Here is a 14,074-nt window from a genome sequence, read left to right on the forward strand (position 1 = left end):
ACATATTGACTATATTTCATTAAATGTATCCATAATTATTTCAAGTTACATAATATGATTGTTAATGAATGTCACTTTAACTTCATTATCCATTTGTTTGCTTTATATAGAAATAAAATTGATTTTTGTATACTGACCTTTTCTAAATTTACTTACTACCACCTACTATGTCTAGTCGTTTGTGGGGAATTCCTGAGGAATGTCTCTGTACACAATTATGTCATAGGAAATAATGATAATTTTTCCTCTTCCTTTTCAAATATTATGTATTTTACTTCTTTCCCCTTCTTTAAGCAGTGGATATGGGATCTAAATAAAATGTTGAATAAAAATGGTGAGAGCACAAATCCTTGCTTCTTTTTTTTCAGGGAAGTAAGGAAGAAGCATGCAGCAGTTTACATTTATGGATAATGATTGCAGTCATTTTATGTTGCTGCCAGAACAGATTATCACAAATGTCAGTTGCTTATAACTAAGCAAATTTATTATCTCATATAGTTTTGTGGGTTGGAAACCCAGTACAGATCTTGCTGGGTTTAAATCGAAGCGACAAGAAGCCATATTCTTACTTGAACTTCTGTGGGAGAATTTGTGTCTTTGCCTTTCTCAGATTCTGGAGGTAATCCACATTCCTTGACTGTGCCTCTTTCCTTCATCTTCAAAGTCAGCAATGGCAGTTCATATCCTTTACATGCCATCATTTTTCTGGTTCTCTTTCTGTCTACAGCTAGGAAAAACATTCCACTTTTGAGGATTCATGTCTCTAGATTGTTCTCACCCAGCTTATCAAAGATAATTTTTGGATTTTCAAGTCTTAATTGTTCTTAATTACATTTGCAATGTCTCTTTCACCATGTAAGGTAATATTGCAAGGTCCCAAGATTAGGATGAACCTCTCAGTGGCCAATGGTCAGCCTGTGATGGTTAGAATGATAGTTATAGATTTTCTAAACAGATGCCCTTTTCCAGATAAAGAAAGTCTCCTTCTCATGCTAGTTGCTGAGAGATTTTGTTTTTTGCATGATTGTTAAATTTGTTGTCATTTCTACATCTGTTTGAAGATAATGCATGACTTAGGACTTTTCTTTTTTACTCTGCTAATGTCATGAAACATATTGATTGATTTTCAAATATAGAATCAAACTTGCTTTCCTGGGAAAAATACTTCTTATTCATGATGTACTATTCATTTTTATATTGATGAATTAATTCTGATATTTAGATAAATACTTTTTATATATTCATTGAACATTTTAGTCTGTAATTTTCTCCTCATGAAATGTTCTTGTCTATGTTATGATTATTATGATTGTCAGATCATGTGGACTTGAAAAAATTGAGGGAAGTCTTATTTTATTACATATGTAAGAATTTAAGTTTAGGATTATATATTTTTTGCATAGTTAATAAAATTCACAGGTGAAGCCATTAGTCTGAAGTGTGAGAAGCTTTGTGAGAAGCTTTTTAAATGAAAAATAAATTTATTTAGTAGACATAGTACTACTTAGATTTCCTATTTCTTCCTTTACATCCTGTAAATTTTTTATTTCAGGGAGTTTGTACATTTTATCTAGAAATGTTACTTAATTTTCAAATATTTAGGGATTTACTTAAAGATATTATTGATTTTTAGTTCAGTCACTGTAAATGAACATACTCGCTATGATGAAATCCCATAAAATTTATTGAGACTCATTTTACAATGAAGAATATATTCTATCTTGGTTAATAGTTAATGTGTTCCTAGAGGAAAGAGTGTATACCGCAAGTGTTGGAAGAGTGCGTACAAATTTCAATTAATTGATGATAAAGTTTTTGAAGTCTTCATCCTTACTGGTTTTTTTTTTTTTTTTTGTCTAAATGTTCTATAAATTCTTACAAGAAAAATGTTAGTATGTTTAACTGAAATTTTGGATGTCTCTTTCTCCCTAAAGGGAGAACTAAAGTTCTGCTGGGTTTTGTTTCATAAATCTAAACTTCCATAATGTGCACACATTTCTATACTTGTGATGTCATTTTTATAAATCAACCTTTTATTATTATTGGATATCCCTTTTATCACTGCCATCAAATCCTTGGTTTGAAGACTGTTTGCCATAAAGTCACAGACTTCTAATGCTAAGGGTTGCCATAGTTCAAATTATTTACCCTTATAATATCAATGTGATTGGTACTTCAATTCTCTTTCTCTCTCTCTTTTTTTTTTTTGTTTTGTTTTGTTTTTTATGGCTGCACCTATGACATATGGAAGTTCCCAGGCAAGAGGTCGAATTGGAGCTACAGCTTCCATCCTACACCACAGCCACAGAAATGTGGGATCTGAGCTGCATCTGTGACCTTCACCACAGGTCATGGCAATGCCAGATCCCCAACCCTCTGAGCAGGGCCAGGGATCAAACCTGCATCCTCATGGATACTAGTCATATTCATTTCTGCTGTGCCACAACGGGAACTCCAGTACCTTAATTCTTAAAATGCGCCTCTTATGTTTGCTTTTGCTGCCTGTATTTTTGTTGTCATATTCAAGAAATCACTGCTTAGATCACTGTCATGAGTCTTTCTCCCTGTTTTTAGTCTAGATGTTTTTACAGTTTTAAGTCTTATATTTAAGTTTTTGGCCACTCTGAGTTCATTTTTGTGTGTGAAGAAAATAAGGGTACGGTTTCATTCCTTTGCATAACAAGTGGGATTCCATCAAGCCTAAAAGCTTCTGCACAGGAAAGGAAACAGTCAACAGAATGAAAAGATAACTTTTTGAATAGGAAAAAATATTTGGAAACTACATAAGAGGCTAGTGTCCAAAGTATATAATGTACTCTTGTAACTCAAGAGCAAATATATATATATATATCACCCAATTAAAAAGTGATCAAAAAGCTTGAAAAAAAATATTTCTTCAAAGAAGACATACAGATGGCAAACAGGTATATGAAAAGATGGCATTACAGTTCATCAGGGAAATGCAAATCAAAACTATAATAAGTTATCTTCTCAAACCTATTAGAATGACTATTAAAAAAAAAAAAAAAAACAGGTAACGGTGTTGTTGTTTTTTTTTCTGGCTGTGCCCATGGCATGTGGAAGTTCCCAGGCCAGAGACTGAACCTCAGCCACAGCAGTGGCAATGCCAAGTCCTTAACCACTAGGTTACTAGGGAACTCCCAGATAACAGTGTTGATGGGATGTGGAGAAATAGAATACTTTTATGCTGTTGTTGGGTTTGTAAAATGCATAGTCACTATAGAAAACATGGTCAAAAAACTAAAACTAGAACTACTTTATGATCCAGCAATCTTACTTCTGGGTGTATAACCAGAGGAATCAAAAGAATTTTGAAGAAATATGTGTATTTCCATGTTCACTGCCACATTATACAGAATAGCCAGGATTTGAAAACAACCTAAATGTCCCTTGGCTGATGAATGCATAAGAAATATGTGTTGTATACAAACAATTGAATATTATTCAGCCTTAGAATGAAAGAAATCTTGCCTTAATATGTAAGCCACAAGGATATAAAGCTAAGTAAAATAATGATTTCACTTATAAATATATCCAAAATAGTCAAACTTAGAGAAGGAGATAATAGAATGTTGGCTTACAGGGTTCAGAGAGAAGAGGAAATGGGGAGTTGCTGTTCAATGAGTACAAAATCTTATTATACAGGTAAAAGATAAAGAGATTCTAGAATCATCTGTACAACATCATACCTATAGTTAACAATCCTCTTTTGTGTACTAAAAAAAGTCTTTTAAGAGGGCGGATAATACATTAAATGTCCCTACAACAACAAAAAAAATCTCTTTTGAACAGATATAGGCCCTCCTGCTTTTTTTATTCCATTTTCTAATTTATGATTTTGAGTGTTTGGTCAGTTTACATTTGCTATATTTATTATATGCCTGGAGTTAAGTCTCCCATCTTGGTATTTGCTTTCTTCTCTGTTCCTGCATCCCTGCCTTATTATTAGTTATTTTTAATATTACCTTTAATTTTTCTGCTGACAGTTTGCCTATACATTTTTGCATGTGTGTCTGTATGTATGCATGTGATTGTTCTAAGGATTTTAATATACAACTTGATATAATCACAGAAAAATATTTATATAACATTTTAATCATTTTACAGGCAATGCCAGAACCATAAAACAGTCTGTTTCCACATAGCTTTTTCTAACCTTTTATACTCTTGAAGTTATACATTATATTTTAGGGCCATTATTTCTTTCAGTGATTTTTCTGCATCGGTCTCTCTCCTCTCTCTTTTCCGTGAGACTCAAATTACAAGATATTAAGCATCTTGATATAATTACACAGGTCACTGAGGCTTTGTTCCTTTATTTCCTCTTCTCTTTTGAAATCCTTTAAACTTATGTCCTTCAGTCATCAAGTTTTACTGTTCATTTCTCATGCAGTTTCTAATTTTCTCTTAAGTTCATCTATTTAGTGATACTTTTATTTTAGATATTGTATTTTTTTTCCATCTAGAATTTCCATTTGGTACCTTAAAGATTACACTTCTCTGTTAATATTGACCACATATTCACTCATGATACTGATCTTTTTTGTTTAAATAATTACACCTGTTTATAATGCCTAGTTTTAATTACTTCTAATTAATTACTTCTAATTACTGCTAATTCTAAAATCTGTGTTTTCCTCATCATATTTGTATGACTGTTTTCTTTTCCTGGCTATGGGTCAAATTTCCTTAACATTTTAGTATACAGTATGAATTTGATTTTATCCTTGCCATAGTAGATGCCCCACTGTTGAAAATCTGAGTCATTTATCCTTGTGCATGTAGTGAATTTCATTACTGATGGCACAGCTAGACACTTTGCCCCTTAGAGTTCATTTGTCTCCCATGACCATTGGCCAGTCTCTGATCCTCCACTTATATATACCATTGCTCTTTGTATGGGCTTTATTTCTCTATGCCACTATTTAGAAATGGATTTCAAGGCACATAGCTAATGCTTATGTGGATCTTACCTGTGCGGTTAGGATATACAGGAACAGCCCTGGCTATTTGTTGCCCAGTCCTGGAAAGCAGTTGCTTTTGTATATTTTTACAGTTTTATAGTTTTGTGGTGTTTTTTGTTTGTTTGTTTTTTGGTGGGAGGATAAGTTCAGTAGCCAGGTATTTCTTATGGATAAAATTGTAGGTTTTCCTTGTTGTTTTATCTGGATCAAACAACTCCTACTACAGTTGGGAGGAGAAATGTGGCTCCAATATAGCTAATCATGGCACTGTCTTTGCAAACTGTTTTATTAATCTTTAATGTAACACAGGCCCTATTTTCCTGCATGTTTGAGTTTTTGAACTCTTTGTATTCTGTTATGCTGTAGATTTAATATAATGATCAAGGCAGAAAAAAAAAAAACAATGAACTTTTCCTTTCTCTTAAGCATACTGAGTGTATGCTCTGTATATGACATGGCAGTTTTAATGGAAGTAAATGAGGCCAAGTGGCTATTAATCTTTCTTTTCAAACCAGAAAGAGAGGAAATGAAATACTAGGAATATGTGTTACAGATATAGTATGACCAAAGCATTCCCCTGTCAGTATGAGAGAGATAAAATATATTTAAGTAGTAAAGAATTGAGAGGAATGGAGACCTATTGTTTTAAATGCCAGTTATAGAGTTAATTGTGTATGTGTGTTTATGAAATTTAAAATGGCACTGTTTACAAATGTATAAAGTAGCATTCGGTTATTTTTCAAGTTATTTATGATGCCAAGAAGCTTACGAGCACTGCCTCAAGGACATTATATCCCTCTGTTCACTAAATTTGAAATTCCTCTACTTTTTTTTTTGCTATTATAATAAATCTGTATGTATGTAAGTTTGGCCTGCACTTCCACACATGTGTTTAAACATATTGTCAGACTCTCTTGTTAAATGGAGTACCCTCCCCTTTGGAGTAAGAAAATTTCTGAGAAAATAATATTTTACACATTCTGGGGAAAGTAATATTTTGGTGACACATTTTATATTTCAGGTACATTAACATTTTAATCAGGAAATTCAGTAGTGCATCAGTTTTTACATATTGTATCATTAGTTTTCATTGCTGATATTTCAATTTTTGATTAAAATTTTAGAAACAATATAATTATAACATCATTAATACTTTGATCAACATTGATAATAATATTAGGCTAAAATATAGTTGTAGAGTAGCCAATTTTTAGGCTTGCTTAAAATGTGTTTTCTTGTTTGGTTTTTGAGCTGATTAATTAGAAAGTATATTTTATTTTATCACAGCACGTTTTCAATATTGAATTTTTTAAAAAGATTTTTGCAATGCAAATGATACCAATAGCTTAAACTTTACACAATAAATTTCCCTTTTCCTATTAACTTTTTATCAACCCTTTAAAATAATACCCTTGGAATTTCTATCACAGACGTTAGTAAATATGTCACCTTAATTATCCAACATCAACCAGACTTTGTTCAATTGCCAGGCAAACCAAAATAAGAGATCTTCCTCTATATTTTTTCCTGGAATAAACTGCATTGATTGACCTTCTTCTTTCCATTAATTATTTTTGATGGAGAGTTTGGATTTTTATTATTTGTGAATATAGATCATGCCTTCAAGGAATTTAAACATTTCATAGTAAGGCATTATTTTTTCAACAGAATAATTGGAAAAAAAACTAGATGTATAAATGTTAAAATTATAAAACTACCCTAGAAGCTGAAAATAGGTAGTGAAGGCTTCGTGGAGTAGATTGAATTGAGTTAATATTTGATTCCTAAAAGCTATATTTAATGAGTATATACTGGGAGTCAGCTCCTTGGGAAATGGTTTTACATGAATATTTTAAATTTTACAAAGACCAGGTAAGTAATACTATTAATAATTTTTTTCTCAATTTTCAGATGATGAAACACTAAAAAATAATAATTTGATCAAGGTCACACAGCAACATATATTGCTTAGTCAGACTTTATAAGTCAATATAACTTAAATCCTTCTCTATTAACTACCATATTTTAAAGCAGAGGACAAAAATTGGTTCTATAGAATAAGAAAATCAATATTAATCCTATAAGATATATAGATAAAGAGACAGATAGTACATATTTTAGGCTTTTCAAGCCATTCAGTCTCTATGGTAACTATTCAACTCTGGTTGTATCATGAAAACAGACAATATGTAAATGGGCATGGCAATTTTCTAACAAACAAACCTTTAATTACAAAATAGGCAGTGACCCAAATTTAGCAAGTAGTGGTCCATAGATTGCCAATCCATAATATATGGCCCCAGCTAGTTATTATTTTATTCTGCCAAGAGAAAGCAAACAAAAATATTCTACTTAAAAAATACATAATATATAAATAGAGTTATTTATATTCTACATCACAGAAATAAGTTTTCACAACACAACCAAGGTTACATGTCCTGAGTGCATAAACATATTTAGAGCTACATAATGCATCTGTGTAACTTATACATAAGGCTTTTGATAAATATCGAAAGAATAGCATTGAAGTTCTTATGTGAATATTTTCCTTTCCTCTTAACGCCATTCATTCAACACACATTTCTAGCATCATAAATATCTATTTTCTACAAACAGTCATAGACAGATTTCATAATTAGCTACCACTAATTTTTTTGGAAACCTTTCTTCATATTTTCAGCTCAGATTATTTACATGATAGGCATTGTTGATTCTAAGGGCTGCCTTCTAAGATGAGTGTAGAATGAAGATCTATATCCAAAAGTAGTCGCATTGAATTAGGCACTGGAAACAAATAGCAATTGGATTACACAATTTGAGTTTCTAGGTTATATATTATCTCACAATAAAATTTTTGATAATAAATGAGAATTCAGGATGAATTTGCCTGCTTTTCTTTTCTTTTTCTTTTTTTCTTTTTTTGGCCACACTTGCAGCATATGGAAGTTCCCGGGTTAGGGGTTGAGTTGGAGCTGCAGCCACCAGCCTACACCACAGGCACAGCAACACAGGATTTAAGCCATGTGTGTGACCTACACCACAGCTCATGGCAACACCAGATCCTTAACCCACCAGTGAGGCCAGGGATCAAATTCACATTCTCATGGATACTAGTTAAGTTTGTTTCTGCTGAGCCACCATGGAAACTCCAGGAGCATCTTTTATTATTATTATTATTATTATTATATAATAGTATAATTGATTTACACTCTTCCTTCAATTTCTGATGTACAGCAAACTGATCCAGCCACACATACTCATACATACATTTTTTTCCATCATCTTTTTTCCATTTTTTTCAATATACTATCTTTCATCATGTTTTAACTGAAGAGACTGGGCAGTTCCCTGTGCTATACGGTAGGATCCCATTACTTATCCATTATAGATGTAATAGTTTGCATCTATCAACCCCAAACTCCCTGCCCATCACCTTCTCTCCCCCTCTCCCTCAGCAAACACAGATCTGATCTCCATGTCTGTGATCTGTTTCTGTTTTGTAGATAGATCATCTGTGCCATATAAGTGATATTATATGGTGCTTATCTTTCTCTCTCTGACTTACTTCACTTAGTATGACAATAGTTCCATCTCCGTTGCTGCAAATGGCATTCTTTTGTCCTTTTTAATGGCTGAAGAGTATTCCATTATATATATATGTATCACATCTTCTTAATCCATTCATCTGTTGATGAACATTTGGGTTATTTGCATTGTTTGTTGTGAATAGTGAGTGCTGCTGTGAACATAAGGGTGCATATAGCTTTTTGAATGAACATTTTGTCCATATATACGCCCAGAAGTGGGACTGCTGAATCATATGGTAGTTTCTTATTTAGTTTTCTGATGAAAGTCCTTAGTGTTTTCCATAGTGGTTGTAACAATTTACATTCACACTGACAATGAAGGAGGGTTCTCTTTTCTCCACATCCTCTCTAGTATTTGTTATTTGTTGACTTGTTAAAGATGGCCATTCTGACCAGTGTGAGGTACATCACTGAAGTTTTGATTTGCATTTCACTAATAATTAGCGATGTTGAGCATTTTTTTATGTACCTACTGGCCAGTCTTTTCAATTGGGTTGTTTGTTTTTTTTGTTGTTAAATTGTATGAGTTGTTTGTATATCTTTTTTTTTTACTTTTTAAAATTTTTTTATATTTTGTCTTTTTGCCATTTTTTTGGCTGCTCCCATGGCATATGGAGGTTCCCAGGCTAGGGGTCAAATCAGAGCTGTAGCCACCGGCGTACGCCACAGCCACAGCAACTCGGGATCTGAGCCGAGTCTGCAACCTACACCACAGATCATGGCAAAGCTGGATCCTCAACCCACTGAGGAAAGCCAGGGATCGAACCCGCAACCTCATCATTCCTAGTCGAATTCATTAACCACTGAGCCACGATGGGAACTCCTGTTTGTATATCTCGGAGATTATTATTTGCAAAAATCTTCTCCCATTATGTGGGTTGTCTTTCCTTTCTTAAAATGGTTTCCTTTGCTGTGAAAAAGCTTTTGAGGTTAATTAGGTCCCATTTGGTTTACTTTTGTCTTTACTGTCATTATTCTATGAGGTGGATCAAAAAGATGTTGCTGTGATTTATGTCAAAGAGCATTCTGCCTATGTTTTCCTCTAGGAGTTTTATAGCATCTGGCCTTACAGTTAGGTCTTTAATACATTTCAAGTTTATTTTTGTGTATGGTGTTAGAGAATGTTCTAATTTCTTTCTTTTACATGTAGCTTTCCAATTTTCCCAGTACCACTTATTGAAGAGACCATCTTTCTTCCACTGTATGTTCCTGCCTTCTTTGTCACAGATTAATTAACCATAAGTGCTTGGGTTTATTTCTAGGCTTTCTCTCCTGTTCCATTGATCTATATTTCTGTGCTGGTACCATACTGTTTTGATGACTATAGCTTTGTAGTATAGTCTGAAGTCAGTAAGCTTAATTCTGCCAGTTCCATTTTTTTTCCTTTCAATATTGCTTTGGCTATTCAGGATCTTTTGAGTTTCCATATAAATTTTAAAATATTCTGTTATATTTTGGTGAAGAATGTCCTTGGTAATTTGATAGGGATTGCATTGAATCTATAGACCGCCTTATGTAGTATAGTCATTTTGACAATATTGATTCTTCCAATCCAACAGGATGAAATACCTTTCCATCTATTTGTGTCATCTTTGATGTCTTTCATCACTGTCTTATAGTTTTCAGTGTACAGGTCTTTTGTCTCTTTAGGTAGGTGTATTCCCTATGTATTTTTTTCTTTTTGATGTGATGGTAAATGGGATGGTTTCCCTAATTTCTCTTTCTGACCTTTCATTGTTACTAAATAGAAATGCAATCGGTTTCTGTGGTTTTTTTTGTTTTTTTGTTTTTTGTCTTTTTAGGGCTGTACCCACAGCATATGGAGGTTCCCAGGCTAGGGGGTCAAATCATAGCTGTAGCCACCAGCCTACACCACAGCCACAACCACAACAATGCCAGATCTGAGCCACATCTGTGACCTACACCACAGCTCACAGCAACACCAGATTCTTAACCTGCTGAGCAAGGCCAGGGATTGAACCTGTATCCTTATGGATGCTAGTCAGATTCATTTCCACTAAGCCACAATGGGAACTCCCCATTTCTGTGTATTAATTTTGTATCCTGCAACTTTACCAAATTCATTGATAGGCTATAACAGTTTTCTGGTAGTGTTTTTATGTTTTTCTATGTATAGTATCATACAAATAGTATGATACTGCAAACAATGATGGTTTTACTTCTTTTCCAATTTAGATTCCTTTTATTTATTTTTCTTCTCTGATTTCCATGGCTAGGACTTCCAAAACTATGTTGAAATACTTTGATAAAAGTGAACATCCTTGTCTTGTTCCTGATCTTAGCATGAATGCTTTCAGTTTTTCACTACCCAGAAGGAGGTTAACGGTGGGTTTGTCATGAATGGCTTTTATTGCGCTGAGGTAGTTCCTCTCCATTGCCACTCTGGAGAGTTTTTATCAGGAAGTGTGTTGAATTTTATCAAAAGCTTCTTCTTCATCTATTAAGATAATCATATGGTTTTTACTTTTCATTTTGATGCTGTGGTGTATCACACTGATTGATTTGCAGATATTGAAGACTACTTGCATCCCTGGGATAAATACTGCTTGATCATGGTGTATGATCTTTTTAATATATATTTGAATGCTATTTGCTAACATTTTGTTGAGGATTTTTGCATCTGTCTTCATCAGTGATATTGGTCCATAATTTTCTTTTTTGTTGCATTTTTTATCTGGTTTTGGTATCAGGTAATGGTGGCTTCACAGAATAAGCTTGGGAGTGTTCCTTCCCTAGAAATTTTTTGCAAGAGTTTCAGAAGAATAAGTGTTAACTCTTCTCTCAATGTTTGATGGAATTCACCTGTGAAGCCATCAGGTCCTAGAGTTTTGTTTATTGGAAGTTTTTCAATCACATTTTCAATTTCAGGTCTTGTGATTGGACCATTCATATTTTCTATTTCTTTATGGTTCATTCTTGGTAGGTTGTACCTTTGTAAGAATCAGTCCATTTTTTATAGGTTGTCCATTTTATTGGCATACAGTTTCTCATAGTAGTCTTTTATGATCCTTGGTATTTCTGTGATGTCAGTTGTAGCTTCTTTTTCATTTCTACTTTTATTGATTTGAACCCTCTCTCTTCTTTTCTTGATGAATGTGGCTAAAGGTTTATCAATTTTGATGATCTTTTTAAAGAACCAACTTTTGGTTTAATCTGTCTTTATTGTTTGCTTTGTCTCTATGTCATTAATTTCTGCTCTAAAGTTTATGATTACTTCTACTAATTTTGGGCTTTGTCTGTTCTTCCTTCTCCAGATGTTTTAGGTGTAAGATTAGGTAATTTATTTGAGTTTTTCTTCTTTCTTGAGAAACAATTTATTGCTATAAACTTCCCTCTCAGAACTGCTTTTGCCGTGTCCCATAGGTTTTGGATTGTTGTATCTTCATTGTCATTTGTCTCTAAGTGTCTCTTAATATCCTCTTTGATTTCTTCAATGATCCATTGATGTTTAGTAGCATATTGTTTAGGCTCTGGGAGTTTGTGGGTTTTGCTGGAGGTTTTTTGTCTTTTTTTTTTTTGTCATGTAATTGATTTCTAGTCTTAGCATTGTGGTCAGAGAAAATGCTTGAAATGATTTAATTTTTTAATAAATTTAGCTAGGCTTGATCTGTGGCTTAAGATGTGATCTATCCTGGAAAATGTTCCATGTGCCCTTGAGAAGAAAGTATATTCTGCTGCTTTGGGGTGGTAAGTTCTATAGATATCAGTTAAGTCTATTTTGTCTAGTGTGTCATTTAAGGCTTGTGTTTTCTTGTTGATTTTCTGTCTGGATGATCTGTCCATTGCTATCAGTGGGGTGTTAAAGTCCCCTACTATTATTGTATTGCTGTTGATTTCTCCTTTTATGGTTGTTAGTAGCTGCCTTATATATTGAGGTGCTTCTATGTTAGGTGCATATATATTTACGATTGTTAGATCTTATTGGATTGATACTTTAATCATTATGTAATGTCCGTCTTTGTCTCTTGTGAACTTAATTTCAAAATCTATTTTGTCTGATATGAATATTGCTACTCCCACTTTTCTGTGATTTCCATTTGCATGTAATACTTTCTTCCATCCCCTCACTTTAAGTCTGTATGTGTCCTTAGATCTGAAGTGCAGAACATATATATGTGTCTTGTTTTAGTATCCCTTCATCCTGTCTGGGTCTTTTAGTTGGAGCATTTAATCCATTTACATTCTATGTAATTATGGATATGTATGTACTTATTGTCATTTTCTTAATTTTTGGGGGGATAATTCAGGTCTTTTTTCTTCCCTTCCTCTTTTGTTGTCTTTTCTTGTGATTTGCTGACCATCTTTAGTGTTATGTGTGGATTGCTTTTTCTTTTTTATGTGTGCATCCCTTATAGCTCTTTGATTTGTGATTCCAGTTATATTTAGAAAGAACCATTTATATGTGTGCAGAATTGTTTCTGGTTGCTGGTCTCTTAATTTCAAATGTATTTTCAATGTTCTGTATTCATCCTTTCCTCTTCTCATGCCTGCAAGTTTTTTTTTCTTTTTTTCTTTTTGTTATCTAAATTAGCCTGGCACACTTCTAGGTCCTCTGTACTGAGGCTTCATACATCTATTTTGGGGGTGTTGGGGCTACAGGGGAACATGAAGCCCAAGGGGATGTGTTTGAACCAGAGTTATAAGGCTTATAAGGTTGGCCTAATGCTGAATTCCTCATATCTTCCTGCACATTAGACTCCATGTCTAGATGCTCAGCTCCATCCCAGACTAATTAAATCACAATCTCTAGAGTGGGTTGGTGGCACAGATATTTTTAAAATTTCCCAGGGGACTCTAATGACTGGCTGAGAATTACTGAGTCTGATTCAGAGGTTAACAGAGAAGGGAACCCTCAAGACAAGTGGTTGGGGACTTCTCTCAACTCCTTTCAGAAGGACTCTGCTTGATATCATTTTATTTCTTTCCTCTTTCATTATAAACACAGGAATAGGAACATTAAAAAAAGTCACATGAGAAACTGGAAACTCGAAAGGCTTTGTTGGTGCTTACAAGTCAGAAACCATTAGGATTCTTTCCAACACTCAACAGGCTCCATTTTCTTCTCATGTTTGCTAGTTTTGATATCATATTTGTCAATGTGTGATTTCCTCTTTTTATATTATTTTTGCCTTTATCAGTGAGCTGTGTGATTTCCTCTTTTTATATTATTTTTGCCTTTATCAGTGAGCTTCTTCATTTGTAATATTCTTGTTTCTAAGGGTGGCTTTTACTTTTCTGCTTAGAGGCGCTCCTTTAGTTTTTGTTGCAGAGCTAGTTTGGAGGTGCTGAATTCTTTTAGCTTTTGCTTGTCTGAAAAGCTTTTGATCTCTCCATCAAATCCAAATGAGAGTTTTGCTAAGTAAAGTTTTCTTGGTTCTGGGTTCCTCCTTTTCATCCCCTCAAATATATCTTTCCACTCCTTTCTGTCTTATAGAGTCTCTGCTGAAAAATCACCACCTCTTATCCTATGGGGACTCCCTT

Source organism: Sus scrofa, chromosome 5 (assembly GCF_000003025.6).
Source record: "Sus scrofa isolate TJ Tabasco breed Duroc chromosome 5, Sscrofa11.1, whole genome shotgun sequence".
Lineage (NCBI taxonomy): Eukaryota > Metazoa > Chordata > Mammalia > Artiodactyla > Suidae > Sus > Sus scrofa.